We start from the raw sequence: 17,040 nt of genomic DNA, 5'->3' as shown, positions 1-17,040 counted from the left end.
CTGATGGTGAGTAATGATGAACATCTTTTCATGTGTCTGTTAGCCATCTGCATGTCTTCTTTGGAGAAATGTCTGGTTTATGTCTTCTGCCCATTTTTAATTGGACTATTTTGGTTTTGGGTGTTGAGTTTTATAAGTTCTTTATATATTTTGTATGCCAACCCTTTATTTGCAAATATCTTCTCCCATTCAGTAGGCTGTCTTTCAGTTTTGGTGATTGTTTCCTTTGCTATGCAAAAGTTTTTTCTTTTGATGCAGTCTCAATAGTTCATTTTTGCTTTTATTTCCCTTGCCTCAGGAGATGTATCTAGAAAAATGTAGACAGCATACAGATGGGTCTTGCTTTTTTTTTTTTTATCCATATGTCACCCTATGTCTTTTGATTGGAGCATTTAGTCCACTTACATTCAAATTAATTATTAATAGATATGTACTTATTGCCATGTTATTACTTGTTTTGTGGTTCTTTCTAAAGATTTTCTCTGATCGTTTCTTGTCTTTCTATCTTTGATGGTTTGCTGATTATCTTTAGTGATATATTTGAATTTCTTTCTCTTTAGCTTCACATATTTATTAGTGGTTTTTGATCTGTAATTACCATTAGGTTTGTATTATCCTCTTCTGCATATATAGCAGTCTTGGTGTGGGTTTGCTTTTGTTGATTTTGATGGGAGTTCTCTGTGCCTCCTAGATCTGGATATCTGTTTCCTTCCCCAGATTGGGAAGGTTTTCAGCTATTATTTCAGCTATAGATTTTCTGCCCCTTTTACTCTCTTCTGGGATTCCTATAATATGAATGCTACTATATTTGATGGAGTCACTGAGTTCCCTAAGTCTATTCTCATTTTGCATAATTATTTTCTTTCTTTCTTTCTTTCTCTCTTTTTTTTTTTTTTTTTTGTTCAGCTTGATTTCTTTCCATTATTCTGTCTTCTAGGTCATTCATTTCTCTGTTTCTTCCTGCCTGCTGTTCATTCTGTCAAGCATGTTTCTCATTTCATTTATTGAGCCCTTTATCTCTGCCATGTTATTTCTTATCTCTGTGCTAAGAGTCTCAATGATGTCCACTCTTTTCTCAAGTCCAGTGAGTATCCTGATGATCATTACTTTAAATTCTCCATCAGGCATGTTACTTATATCTATTTCATTTAGATCTCTGGCCATAGCCTTGTCCTGTTCTTTCATTTGGGATAAATTTCTCTGTCTTCTCATTTTGTCTAAACCACTGTGCCTGTTTCTGTGTGTTAGGAAAGTCAGCTATATCTCCTGTTCTTGAGGGTAATGACCTTATGAAGAACAGTTCCTGTAGTGCCCTGCCATGTAGCGTTCCCTGTTCCCCAAGGCCTGGCACTTCCAGGAGTGTCTCCAATTTGTGCTGTGTGCTCTGCTGCTTTGTCCTGGCTGTTTGATCCTTCAAGCCAATAGTCTGCAGAGACTCTCTTTGCCTTTTGTGGGCAGTGTTTGGTCCCTGGCTTGAATGTAGAACATTTTAACTAGGTGTGCTCTGGTCTATTTGTGAAATGAGACCTGCCACCACTGCCACTGAAACTAAGGCTCTGCAAAACTCCCCTGTCAGGAGATGGGGTGTGAGCTGGGGTTTGGGCCAGTCTTAAGGGAGAGGTGGCCCACATCACCGGGACTGAGGCAAGCAGGACTGGGAGGGGTGGTTCCACAGGGGCGTGGGAGTGGAGCTTGGTATAGGCAAGTTAGGTAGCAAGTGTCAGTGTTGTGTTGGGCCCCGAAGATGACCCTGTGCTTATGCTGCGGGGGAGGTGTGAGAAATGGTGCCAGCCAGTTCCTTTGTTCCCAGAAGTGTCTCTCTGTGATTGCTCTTCCTCTGGGATGCACTCCAAGATGAGTGAATAACTTCCCCACTGAGTGCCTCAGGCACTCTTCAGATTGCTGTTTCCTTGCTGCATGTCCTCAGGTTGTTTGCCTGCCTTCTATCCAAGAGCAGTGTAATGCCCTCTGGGTTCTATTAGAGCCAAGCTCATTGACCTTTAAAACTTCAGGCTTTAAGCCCTGCTGGTTGTAAGAACTCACTATAATGGCCCCTCTGGCTTTCCAAGCCATTGCTATGGGAATTCATTCTCCCTGTATGCTCCCCTGTGTGCTTATCTGTCTCTCGCCTTTCTCTGTGACCACAGCTCTGTCCCTACTGCAGTGGCCATGATCCATTTCTCTCCCAAAATGAGTCTCTACATTTTCTACTTTCTACGATGTGGCCTCTTCTCTACTTTTAGTTGTGGAGTTTGTTCTGCCAGGCTTCAGATCGGTTTCTGGATATTTAGGATGATTTGATAGTTATCTAGTTGTATTTGTGTAATGAGGTGAGTCTAGGGTCCTCCTATTTCATTGCCATCTCCCCCATACCTCGTCTAATTTAAATAATTCTAAATGTTTTTATATATACTCCAATGATATTATTAAGAATTATCTTGTTTGAATTTTTAAACTACTATATCAGAGCTCAAAATTGTTTATAAAATATTTATCTTATAGACTCATGTAAGAAAAAGACAAATAATCTGAGTATCCTTGAATGAGTGAAACCAAACATAGTGTTTAAATCAGTATTCTTTTTCAAAGTTGTGTTTAATGATTTCATCTAGTAGTTGAATTTACAATTCAATTTGAAATTCAGAGTTTGCCATTTTACAAGTAGTCCATTTACCTCTTCCTAAAACTTTAATCATAGGGTTTAACTCTTAAAGAATTTTGGATTACAAGTATCAAACTTATCTTCAAATCATTTTATTGCTTTATTGTTTCCCCTTCATTTAATTGGATTCTCTTGAGTTTAATTAGGTTTAAAGCATAGTGATTATAGAAAGACTATGCTTGTTTAATGCACACATTCTCCCAAGTGGTCTTTACAAATTCTCCCACTTTATTTAGTGGATATTCAATCACCTTACTAATTACTGGAAGAAAACAGCTCAAAGCATATTCCCTACTGATGGTTGTTTAGTACTATCATCCTATTATAGAAAATGCAGCATAATTAAACTAAGAAGTTAGTAAAGCTTACAACATAATTATTATTCAATGTTTTTAAGGAAATGCAGTGATATCCTACTTACCTTGTACTTATGTTTTTGTCCAAGTGTAAAATCAGTTTAAATGCTTATATATTTTCAGAAAATCAAAACCAAACAAATTGAAATAATCTAAATGGCCTACAAAATTATAATTATTTTATAAAGACTGTATTCAGTGAGATTTGTATTTTCTTATTTCAAATATATATGAAAAAGCTTAATATCACATCTCACTTTTTTAAAAAAATGAAAATACATTGGAGAGCAGCAATCGGTATGATGAATAGGCTCATTAAGACCTGAAAACTTAAATAAATTTCTGTTTTACTCAGGCTACTTTTAACTGTGTTCTTGTATCTGGGTACTTGTTTTCTTGTTTTGGATTTTTAAAAAATGATGCAATTTTATGCCAGAAGTAGTAATACAACTTATCATTGAAATGGTTCTGTAACAGTTAGATAATTATATTTTTTAAAAATAAAGAAATGTATATCCTGACAATAAATACAATTTTAAACTCAACTCATATTGATTAAAGAACAAAATACCAAATAAAATTTGACATCTAAAAAGAAACAGGAAAAATAGTACATGCTTTTGTTTTTAGAACTTTTTGTCATTCTATTCCAACAAAATTTCCTCCCCCCAAATCTTTTTTTTTTTCCTTTTTCTCTATCCATGATTGATAATGTAATATGGTATATTTTTTCTAAAATTGCATCTAGATTTTTAAAGATTTATTTATTTATTTTTGGGGGGTGGGGGAAGGGCCGAGGGAGAGAGAGATTCCTGAAGCAAACTCCCTGTGGAGCATGAAGCCCCATGCAGGGCTGGATTCCAGGACCCCTGAGATTATGACCTGAGACAAAATCAAGACTTGACACTTAACCAACTGAATGACTCAGGCATCTCTAAAATTGTGCCTATTATTCACTCTTTTTTTGTTATAGTTTTGTAGATGTGTAGTTTATAGGGAAAAAATATATATATATATATTTATTTTCTTGAGCTTTCCTTTGTGGCTTACTAATTTAATTGGTAAATATTGTTGAAAAGCTAGAAAATGTCCATTTCCAAACGGCTGACTACAGAAGTATGTGATACCTAATAGGTCATACTTATATATATTTGCTCAAAGCTTACATAACCAGTATTATATTTTGTGTACTAAATATATTGATTTCTGAGATTTTAAAATTCTCTCAATCTCTGTCTCTCTCTATATATGTATGTGTGTCACATATTAAGAGTACATATTTATGAGGTATAATGTTAAGATTTTAATATTTTCTTTGTGAAACTTTCCCTTTTATTATTCAATCATTTTCTCCCATGTAATTATATATTTTTTTTCTTCTCCAACTTTTTCCAATTCCATACAAGATAGAGTAATAGGTAATGGATCTACCTTGCCCTTGAAATAAAGAAATTGAATGATACATGAAATAACAATCATCAGACATTGCATATTTGGCAGTGCAGAACAGTGACCCCTGAAATAATGGAAAGAAAACAGGTGAGGTTTGTGATTGCTCCAGCCTATTTCTCAAAAAGAGTTTTCAGGCTAAGTCAATAGAAGGATTTTTGAAGCTAACCTTAATTACCTCCCTGAATGAAGAAGATGGAATTGTGAATCAAGGTGGAAAGGAAGGAGTGGTATCTATAACTATAGAGGTGAGACAAAAAATGAGATAAATAGTTTGCTCTGCTCTTGCCTAACAAAGTTTAAAGCTAGTCTTGGAAAGATCAAAGTGTTTCCGTGTGATTTATTGCATCTCAGAACAAAGCCATAGGATTCATGGGAATACAAAAATACTCTGCATCCAAAAGTTGAAATTTACAATATCTAGCATCCAATCAAAATTGCCAGGCAAGGAAATTTGGAAAATATGACACATATTGATGGGAAAAATCAATCCATAGAAGCAGACCTAGAAATGACAGATAGAATCATTAGAAAAGATTATTCCACACATTTCATGTGTGTGAGAAAGTAAAGAAAAAAAAAATCAGCAAGTTAAGAAAAGCTATAGAAGATAGAAAAGAGACCCAAATTGAACACCTAAAATTAAATAACGCAATATGTGAGCTGAAAAACCCTGGATGGGATTAACACCAGATACTGAACTGGAAGACCTCACAGTAGAAGCTATTGGAAATCAACCACAGAAAAAACACTGAAAAGTAAATTAATGAATGATTAATTAACATGGGACAAATTTAAGTGGCCAAATATCTGTGTAACGGAAAGTCTGAAAGAAATGGGTGGGGAGAAAAATATTTGAAACTTAATAGGCAGAATTCTAAAATTTAATGAAAATATACCCACATACTTAAAAAGTTCAACCAACCCTAAGCACAAGAAACATGAAGAAAATTTCAACAAGGAATGTCATCATCAAATTGCTAAAAACCAGTGTTAGCAAGAAAATCTTACAAGCAGGGAGAGGAAAAAAGGGACACATTAGATCCAGATAGAGGGAAAATATACGGATGAAAGAATACAATTTGGAAACAATATAAGACAGAAGAGAGTAGAAGTGCTTCTTAAAATTTACAATAGACAAAAAGTTCCCAACCAAGAATGCTTATGAAAATAGCATTCAAAAAAAAGAAAAAAGACAAAATAGATCATTATCAGCAGACCTGCACTAAAAGAAATATCAAAGGAATTCCTGAAGGCAGAGGGAAAATGATAGATGAAAATGTTAATCTAGACACAATATTAGGAATGCTGGAAATGGTAAATATGTAGGTAAATATAAAATATATTTTATCTTAATTGATATTTTATTGTTTCCATCTTTTTAAAGGATAAATAGTCAAGGAAGGAAAGACAACTGTTACCTTAGAATTCTACTAGCTATATCATTATTTCAGTGCTAATATAAAATAAAGAAGCCTTTAGGGGAAAAAAAAAATGAAGACAATTTATCAACATGGTGTCTCATTTATAGAAGTACTAAAAAATATGCTATAACAGAAAGAAAATTGATGTCAAAAGGTAAAAGTTGTATTTAAGATGTATTAAAAAACAAAAAGGTATGATTTGGCATACAGAAATATTTTCTTATTAGAATATTAGGACAGATAATACTATTTAGAAAACAAGTTAAGCATTGATTCTAATATACTATTCTACTCGATAAATAATGGAAATTTTATTCACTCATTTATTCTTGCAGTAAATATTAATAATGGTTACATAATGGGAAAACAAAAACAAATATTTCTCCTCCATGCATTTTCTATCCAGAGAAGATGGAATGGATTCTAACAATCTGGTATATAGATAAGAAATGATTTGTTGGCAAATGCTACAGAGAAGAATAGAGAAGAGTAATGATTATGAAAACTACAAACATATAATGGTCAGGGGAAGCCTCTCTGGAGAGATTGCTTGGTGGCGGGGGGGGGCACCTGAGGGAAGAGTGGGGTTAAGCTTTGGAGAAATAAGACGAGCTTTTCAAGAAAAGGGAACACTAAATGTGAAGATCCTAAAGCATGAACTGTGTAGCAAATGGAAAATGGAACGACTGGAGGCAGAAGGGGAGAGGTGAACAGGGTAGACTTGGGGATGCTGTGATATGTGCTGTTGGGGCTGGGAGAGGGGAAGGAGGGAGAGTGCAGGGCCTATTGATCATGATAAAGATTTTGAGCTTTACTCTGAATGAAATGGGTAGTGTTTGAACACTTTGATCAGAATTACCATGATATGATTTATGTGAAAAGATTCATTTTGTTTTCTGCCAGCAGAGGTATCTGAATGCCTGCAAATTCTGGGGCCTGTTTCTAGCTCTAGGAATGCAATCCAGGCAAAGTTGTGATGGGAGCTATGGTTGCCATGGCGGCCACTTGAGCCATGCAGTCTCTGAAAAAATTCCACCTGGTACAGAAGGATCAGAGATTGGGATGTGGGCCATCAATGCATTGACCTTCCTTTTAATCCACATTCCAATCTCCTCCCAGGGCTTCTCTGTAACCAAACATAATTTCAAGCCAGAGGGCAGGGCTGCCAAAATGATGAAACCCACAGAAATAAGCTTTGTAGGCCACAGAATGGAGGAGAAAAGATGGATGGTGGATCTGGCAGAATGGAGATTATCTGGCACAATTACTATTGATGATATGCTAACAACAGAACTATGAAACTGTTATGAATCATTATATTCCCAGCTCCAAAGGCAATGTACAAAAATAGGTCATGTTAGATATCGCTGGTTTCTACGCTTGACATCAAACTCTTCCTATCCATCTCTGCAAACCCCTGCTTTCTCCCTTGAGGTATAGAATAAATACCATTTCTATTTGAAGGCTCCTTAACTTCTGCTTTCTCCTTCCTTCCTTCTCCACATCACCCAAGACCTCCCTAGGTGGAAATATGACAGATTTTTGTTGTGTTCTTACATATAGTTTCACACTTACCTCCATTTTATTATTTACCCCTTGACATGCTGTAGAATAGTTTTGTAGAGCAAATTTATTTTGTAGCCTATTTCTGAACCCCTGAAGAAGTGGAAAAAATTATTTTGATCTTTGAATATTCAGGACCTACTACAGTTAATTGAGTAGAGTGCAGCTCAATAAATATTTAGTGAATTATGTGTGTTTTAAAGAATGAATGAACAAATGGATGAGTGAATCTGGAAAAAGTATTTTAAAATCGAAGGGCCTCTTACCTCTATGTTCTGCTTCTATTTCTACTTATGACATTCTTGCTATTTCCTGTTAGAGAGTTTAGAAGTCCAGCATATTCTCAAAAGAATTCCATTTGATTCTTCACCTGCAGAACAATTTTAAATTAAAGTTTGCATCTTTATTTGATGTTCTTGTCTCTTTGCCCTGGTCCCTCCCATGTGATCATGAGACTGCTTTTAGGGAATGTGGTATGATTGATTGTATTCACTTTACATAGCAAGTATCCTCCCACATACATATGCCACTACCTGAGGAGAAGCCAAGTGACTAAAACAGGCACAGAGTTTTTTACTCTAAAAATTCACCATATATAATGGATAATAGTGGAACTGAAATTATATATGAAAACAGAACAATGCAAAACATTCTGACAAGCACTAACTACCAACAAATCCTGTAAATAAAACATTTACGTTATAAAAACCATTTGGTCATATTCTAGAATAATGCTATTGAGGATATTACATGTCACAAAAATTATCTGCAGTATCTACTCTCAGGCACCAAATGATCTACTTAGAGAAAACAACCTTATAGTCAATAAAAGCAAAAATTTGTATTTGGGGTTTTCATTATATAAATGTGTGGATATGCCAATATTTCCAGTTCTTTAGAGCTAAGGTTTTAAAATTGAAATAAAACGAGGTGCTATCACTGAGAGTCACTTTTTTTTTTTAAAGATTTTATTTATTTATTTGAGAGAGAGAGAGAATGAGAGACAGAGAGCATGAGAGGGAGGAGGGTCAGAGGGAGAAGCAGACTCCCCGCCGAGCAAGGAGCCCGATGCGGGACTCGATCCCGGGACTCCAGGATCATGACCTGAGCCGAAGGCAGTCGCTTAACTAACTGAGCCACCCACGTGCCCACTGAGAGTCACTTTTAAAAATATACAAAGGTTAACACATAAGAGTCCTGCTAAAAGAAACAGTTGTTGTTGTTTTTTTTAACATTATTTATTTATTTATTTTAGAGAGAGAGAGAGAGAGAGAGCACACTCATGGAGGGGAGGGGGACAGGTAGAGAGAATCCCAAGCAGACTCCCTGCTGAGTGTGGAGCCCCACTTGGGGCTCCATCCCACAACCCTGAGACCATGACCTAAGCTGAAATCAAGGGTCAGATGCTTAATCAACTGAACCACCCAGGAGCCCCTAGTATTTTTTACATTCTGTTGAAATTCTTATTTCCAATTTTTCTCATATTACTATGTACTATTACTATGTAATATAGGAATAAAAATCTATAAAAATCAGGAATAATGATTCTATTGAAAATTTTAATATAATGCCTATACTAAAAATTAAGTATTCATATTATGTTATGGAAGCCCAAGACAGATTTGGTCCTGACCAGGTACAGTCACAAAACAACCCTGAGTCTTGAGTGTAAACCTCTTCTTACCTGAGAGAAGGGAGGGAGAAAGTTAATCGTTCCTGCTTCATAGAGTTAGCATTTAGATTAAACATAATAATGTTTGATTCTGACTAATATAATGACTGACCAATATTAGGCACATAATAAATGTATATTTCATTTTGAGATAGCTAACTTTTCTCCAAATGGGACTTGAATTATATTTTCTTAGATTAACATTTTCCTCTATTATTTTTTAGAAATCTCTTTGTCTTATATAAGTCTTATTATAAGTCTTATTATTATAATATTATAATATATATTATGACATATATGTTACAATATGTCATATATTATATTATAGTATAGTAATAATGTCTTATTATTTTACTGTTTCTCTTTTTTTCATTTTCAGATATAGATCAAACAGATCAAATATAGGTCAGACATTTGCTCATGTGAGGGAATAATCAAGGTTTATATTTAGATAAATAGTTTCTGAAATGATTACTATTATAAAACAGTGATTGGTTATAGCATATTTTAGGAGTACCATCATTAATATCAATTAGTAATTATCCTGTGATTAACAAAGTTACCTACGTGTAGTAATTACTTCAATACTATGTAAGTAGAACATCTACAAAATGAGTCGTTTTGAATATTGCTATCATTACATAAATCACATATTCGTGCAGTTGTTATAAGCTCCTGAGTCATGACAACGTTATTTGTAAGGCATCAGGACATAATTCTCTTTTCCATATTACATAGCACTTTGATGTTGAACCACCCCAACCCTAGGAGTCATGCAAATTGGAGGTTATCTTTCCTATTTTAAACTTAGGAAAAAATTAAAAGTCAGAGACAGCAAATGGAAATAGTAGTAAGGCCTCATGGACCAAGCAAATCCCCTGTGTTTCAGTCTTACAAGAGCCCTCTAAGGTGGTTACTATTATTATGCTCACTTTACAGATGAAGAAACTGACAAAGGACAAAGAGAAGCTACATTCTTTTTTAAAGGTCACACAACTTTTGCATGTTACTGTAGGGCTTCAAACTCAGTCTCTCAGTTGCATCATTTTACCTTTCATCTTTTAACACATCTGCCTCCCCCCCATATTTATACTGTTTTCTTTATTTTTACCACAACTTCTTACTAAATAATGCAGATTCCTAATATGTTTGACTCAAGCACTTATGAATTTAATACATGTAATGCAGTTGCATGGGTAACTTGGAAACAAATACTTTCTTGGTGATAGAATAGATAAATGTCCTGGGAGGAAGGGGGTGGATGGTGAGTTTGAGGACAATATGTTTACTGTCTAGAATATTTACTAGACGACTGCAGAGAAAATGTCTACATGAGTACAGATGTTGGAGACACTGATGCAAAAAGCACTAGCAGGATTATATTTAGATTCCAGGACAGCACTTCTGTGCCGTTTATACAAAAGGTGTGCCAAAGGGTAAAAATATTCTCTTCCAAACTAAACCAGGAATAATTGGAACGCCTTCAACCACCTCCTCTAATAGGACAGCAAGGAGAGCACGCCTCACATAGGGGCAGGTGGGGGACAAGTGACAGAAACTGCGGCTCTGTGTATACAGGCTGTCAGAGGACTGAGTGAAGTTAATCTCCATGCCGCGTCTACCCTCAAAAACAAAGTGCATAGTTGAGGCGTTGCTTCACCAAACAAGCACCAATTGGATGTACTATACTTTCTCAAGCTTTGAGTTGCTTGGAAAAGAGGGTTGGGGGCTTGGTAATTAAGTCAGCTAAAAATGAAAGGGTCTGGGACATAAGACTTTCTGGCCCCACCCGGGAAATTTCACGTCAGGCTGTGGAATCTGAATCTCCCCATACAGGCAATACTTCATTCCAGTGTTTCTCACTCCAGGGCAGTTTCTGGAGACTCAGAGCATTTTCTTGGGCAGTTCAACACCAAACATCCTCCTTAAAGAAGATTCTAGGGGGAAGGGAGTTTTGACAAGCAAAGCCTTTGGGTTGTGTTGGAATCCAGGAGGTTATTACAGTTTTTGGGAGGAGGGGGGCCTCTCCATTCTACCAGCTCTGAGTTGCAGGACCCCTGAGATTCCTGGGCCCACTGTATGTCGCAGGAAGAAGGAAGTAGAGAGTTAGGGTAGTGGGGACTCTACTGGTTTTGTTAAAAAACAATCAAACAAACAAACAAAACCAACAAATAAAAATGGGACCCTAGAATGTTGCTTTAGGCTTTACTTTTTTTTAAAGAAAGGGAAATGGGGAAAAAAAAATTCCCAAGATGAGGAGGCAAGAGGACAAGGCTTCAAAGTAAAAGAAGATTGGATGTAGTCATCCTAGAAAGCAGGATACAAGTGATCACTGTATTGAATTTATTTTATGCCAAGTGTCTGAGCCACCTCCCATTGTAAAGATGAGCTATGCTGAAATAATGTTTAGTCTTTACATTTGGGGATGTATCTTTAGCTTTCTGATGTAATTATTTGCCTGGTGATTGAAGGGGGCTGATTCTACTACTTTCTTATCCCTCAGAGATGATGATTAGAGCATATTTCATTCAGCTAGCCCTTTACTGTTTGCTTCTGGTAAATATTGGATACCTAGAAGACCTCTTTATTTACACTCTATATGCCTCTGCCTGCCAAAAGATAACTTCTGAACAGAGGTACAAGCCCTCAGCTTTTATTTTCTTGCCTGGGGTAGAACACATGGGACAATCTTTTGGAAATTAATAATAACCATGCAGTGAAATAAGAAATTAGAATATTCCAAGTTATTTGTCAGGTTGTGAGGTATGAATCTGAAAGAACAATTTAGATAGAATTAAGTGATATTCTACTTTTCCATGACAGAGCTATAAAGAGCACAATGAACAAAAACAAATAATTCATGGTACACTAAGGACTTATATTTTTGATATCATATCTAAATCCCAAAAGTATTAATCATTCATTGTGGTGGTGAGAAAGACATTGTCAAAATATACATGTGTGGTGACTACTATAATTTTAGTAACACCCAAAATTTGATAAGTATGCTATCACAGGGTTCTAAAAATGGATTATTTTCTAGGATGACACTGATTTTCATTATCGGATTTGTGCATTATTATCAAATGTATACGACTTGCAGGAATACAGGATAAAGCTGTCAACATATAGTACTTCAGTTGTATCAATTCAAAAGTATCAGAGAGAGGCCTGAGCTGCCAGGTTTTGAGGTGGTCAGTTAAGACAATAAGACAAACTAAAAGTAACCATCGAGCCTTTATTCAGTCACTGCAAAGATGTAAGCAAGAAGCCAAAAGAGAATGTAATGGCTTCTTCAATGTTCCATTTTTTTTTTTTTTTTTTTTTTCTCACAGATCAAAGGGTTCTCTGTATCAGTGCAGATAAGAGCAGGGAACGGACTCCTTGACTATGAGTTTTAGGTTGACTTTGGTCTGAGATGACAGGTGTTAAGTGTCACATATCTCTCATTATTTTTCAGGCTACATCATGCCTCTTCACAGGATGGTCATGGCAGGTCTTCCTAATCATAGCAAGAGATGATGTCCCAATTGACAAGTAAGTACTTTTTGAGCTTTTGCTCAGATCATGTTTGGTCATTGACCAAAACTTTTTGTGTAGCAATTCAAACTTAAGAGGTGGAGAAAAAAAAAAAAAAAGTCATACCTTTTGATAGGAGAGGAAAAACTGTAGGCATTTTTTGTTTAATCTACCAAAAAGGTAAAGAGGCCACTTGTAGAAGGTCAGGTATAAAATTATTTGGCCAGGATAAGAGGGACTATAAAGAAGTTAATAAGCACCCTTGATTGTCACGAGCAGAGAAGTGAATATATATAAAACCAATACCTAAAGACTTACCACTCTAAGTGAACATAATTTTGTTTATGCAGAAGGAAAAAAATCAGCAATTCTCTTCACTGTCAGGTAAGAGCCTTCTCTCAATAATTGCCTATGTATACCTTGAGTTCCTGAAGCAAAAGGAAATAGATTAAGTCCCGAGACTTTGTTAGGTTCCCTGATTTTAAAGTTCAAGAACCTAATAGGATTTTGTACTATTTTTTAAAAACCCAGGGCAAATACAAACCACTGGAAGCTTAGGTATTTGTTATTAATCCCTAGAGACAGTGGAGGTAAAAAATGTGAAAGCTCTAACAGTTCTTGGGTTTGGTTGAATGTGGATGAAATACACTTTTGTATTTTCTTTGTAGAGTCATTAGATAAACTAAAGAATTAGGAAGATTATGTACTATGACTAACAATCGTTCTGATTTCTCATTTGAAAATTTGAATAGGAAAAACTGAGCACTTGGAGTACTATTGTTTTAGATATAGCATCTTGCCATTTAATCGGGCCTTTTATAACCATCAAATACCAGTACATTGCAGCACATATGATAACTGAGTTTTTTCCTTCATCTTTAGAAATGAGTTCAGCATTTTCTTATAAATACAGTCATTTCTATTCATAAAATTTGCATATTCTATTCATAAAATTACTAGATTTAAATTAGATGGCACAAAGGACTAGAGCTAGAAGGCATTAATATCGTACCCCAAGTATGCTCCGTGCTTTTGCTTTCCTCCGTATAGTTCTCCACCACTTTGCACTTCATAATTGCCATTTGAATTGCTCCGCCAAGTGAGTTATGAGCTGAAATTATATGTGTCCCTTCTTGGCTGAAGGTGGAATAGGCAGTGCATGGGCTGCCATGTTTTCTTCCCAACATGTGAAAGCACTGCAAAGACAAAACATCTTTTATTCTAGTTCCTTTGGTGACTTTGGTGATCAGATACTTGCTCTCCTCACTCACCCCCCCCCAACCTTACTTAGAGACATTATATGCCAGAGAAATAAATTTTCTGGATCAACTCCCTGGGTTTTGGGAGTGGTTTGTTACCACAGTATATCATACCCCATCTTGACTAAAACAGACATTGGCATCTAGAAGTCAGGTGTTGTCATAACAACAACAACAACATAACAACAGTTGGCTAAGAAACTCTTTTGAAGTCTTAAAGAATGGTGACCAATATAATTCAGTGGCCTTTATATTTGGTAAAATTGTCACCATTGATGACTAGGAAAGTGGATAAAATACTTAATAAACTTGGTAAAATTACGGGGTAAGACTGGAAAATAGGAAACTATTAGTATGTGTTTGTTTCTGTGTTTGGCAAGGTCATACAAGAAAAGAGATAAGTGCTCAAAATAATTGGGTCATTTGCAAGCACAGTTGAACAGGACTAAAAAGTATACACACATTTCAGGAACTATAGATCAAAAAGCAGCAAGTACTACCCTACAAAAATCAGTAAAATACGAAATGAATAAATTTTCGGAACAACTGACTCATAAGGCAAGAATTAAATCAATAATTTGACCTTTACACCCATTGTTAAAAATGCCTGTATTGATTAAAGGATACATTCAATCCTTTCATGTGAAAAATATGGCTCAGAGAAAAGTTATTAAAAGTGTGGCACTCTCTTGGAGGTCCATAGGCCCAAATTATCCAAAATTAAGTCAAAAGATATAAGGACATGATGCAGGGTGCCTGGGTGACTCAGTCAGTTAAGTGTCCCACTCTTGATTTCAGCTCAGGTCATGATCTCAGGGTTGTGGGATCTAGCTCCACATTGGGCTCCGTGCTCAGCAGGGAGTCTGCTTCTCTCTCTCTCTCCCTCTTCTTCTGCCCCTCCCCCTGCTTGCTTGTGCTCTCTCTCAAATCAATAAATCAATCTTTTTGGTTTTTTGTTTTTTAAGACATGATGCAATAAGATACAAAATTCCTAGGAAGTAGTTCTAGTAATATCTAGGAGTGTGGCTATTGATTCTGAGAACAGATTGGAATCAAAGCTGGGGGGGGGGGCAGATACTTGCCTTTTTTGTTTATGAGTACCCAAGTCAAGAAAAGCTACAATGGGACATAATATAGAGGTCGCTCTTTATTCCACCAGATGTAGAGACTATGTGCATTATCCAGATTACAGATTCTAAACTTGATGATCTCAGTGGATGGGAAAAACACTTTTGGGTAAAGGGTGAGTTAAATTTTTGTAGGATCAATTTAAAAACGACGATGTGACTTGATTTGATAACTTCATTTTGAATGGAAATGATGTATTATTTCTATCCTGAGTCCATGAGCCATTGTCCGACCTGCTCCTGCGCCCACTCTCTCAGTGACAATGGGAGTGATCAAGGATGTATTTGGGTTTTTGTTTTTGCTTTTTCATTACTGCAAAATAGATTTATTTGAAGATAAACTGTCTTATACAAGGTAAGAGGCAATTTGAAATCCCAGGCTGAGCTTGTCTCATAAAAAGATCCAACCTCATGTAGCACGATTTTGTGTCTGCTTTGAACCCTGAACATTCCCGAATCACGAAACAGCTGTTTACTCAACAAACTCAACATCTGTGTCCAGCACCGGGAGACCCAAGCTTAGGGCTCCGGGGCGAGGGGGTCTTGGCGCTGTAGCCCTCAGGCTCAGGAGGGCCTGGCTCAGGCCGCTGTGGCCACAGGAGCGGACAGGTCCTGGCACCCTCATCCTTCCCTCCCCCGGCACCTTCCAAAGGCATGAGGATACAAACCTAGACCGGCTGCCTGAGGTAGGGGTCTCTGCCCAGTTTCCAGGAGGAAACCGGATGGACTCCTGCATGACCCACTGCTGACAGAAGAGGGTGGGTCCTCCTGACAATCCGCCAGCGGGCCAGCCTGTGAAAGCCAAGCGCGGCGGCCTCGCCAGGGCCTTACCCAGCTGCCTCGGCAGCCCCGGAAGAGGAAGGAGAAGCGAGTCTCTTGCATGTGGCAGCGCCTACCCACGCCGCAACAGCTACCTGAGGATCTTGACGGCAAAGCGTGCAGCGCCTGGTGGCTGCTGACGTCACCACGCACAAGCACCTGCGCGCAGCTGGGGCGCACTCAGCAACCCAGGCCCGCCTGCTGGACGCTGGCTTGCCATGAGCGCTTCTTCTTTTTGGCCTGAGCGCCTAGAGGCCTTTTGTGGCCACGAAAGTCTGTGCGTGGATCGCAACCCCTGCTGCTTGGCCGTGTCTGGCAGAAGAACCAAACTGGCAACTCGTTGAACATCTTCTGCAAGTTATCTATGAGCAGGTCCTGGCAGCTGCTGTGTCTGAACTCCCCAGGGTGGCTCCTGAGCGGACTGAGGCTGACCTTTCGCCCTGCTCTTGATGGGCTGGATGAGCTGCAGGTGCCCCTCATGGAAGTTCTCGGGGACCAGGTAGGCCTGTGGGGCAGGGGTCAGCCTGGGTGCTTTCCTGGTGTTTTTGTATATGTACATGCATACATATATTACAAATACAGTAACTGCCATAGGATGTAGTATAAATTGTGTCTCTACTAATGTAATGTATTCATGTACATATTATGTACTACATATATGTGTAAGTTCATATACATATACACACATATTTATATTGTATACATATTTTAGGTATGTAATGCATATTTTAACATATTATAATGTACATGTTATATAATATATAATGCATATATAATTTTGTATATATGCATTATGCATATATAAAACCTTTCTCTCTATATATGTATACACATTGTTATGTACAACCCAGAACACGGACTTCTTCCTTGAGCAAAATAGAAACTTTTACTGTGCTGTACCATGAGATTTAGGGCTGATTGTGACCACAATTTATTATTTGATGATATCTTTTTATATTATATATCAATTATTATTTTTACTCTGCGCATCAGAGTTGCTTTAAGCGAATCTTAAAATCTCTCACCCTCCTTGTGCACGTTCTAATTGAAGAAAAGAATGCTTGTCCTTCCTGTGTGTATGAGATGATGCATGTGAAATTTCCTTTTATGTTTAATGCTTTGAAAATTATATTATTGTTATAGAATAATTCATTGAGAAGAGTAAGAATATGCAAAAGTGAAATTTTAGA

The sequence above is a fragment of the Neomonachus schauinslandi genome, chromosome 7 (assembly GCF_002201575.2).
Source record: "Neomonachus schauinslandi chromosome 7, ASM220157v2, whole genome shotgun sequence".
NCBI classification, from domain to species: Eukaryota; Metazoa; Chordata; class Mammalia; order Carnivora; family Phocidae; genus Neomonachus; species Neomonachus schauinslandi.
Note: the sequence above shows the minus strand (reverse complement) of the source record.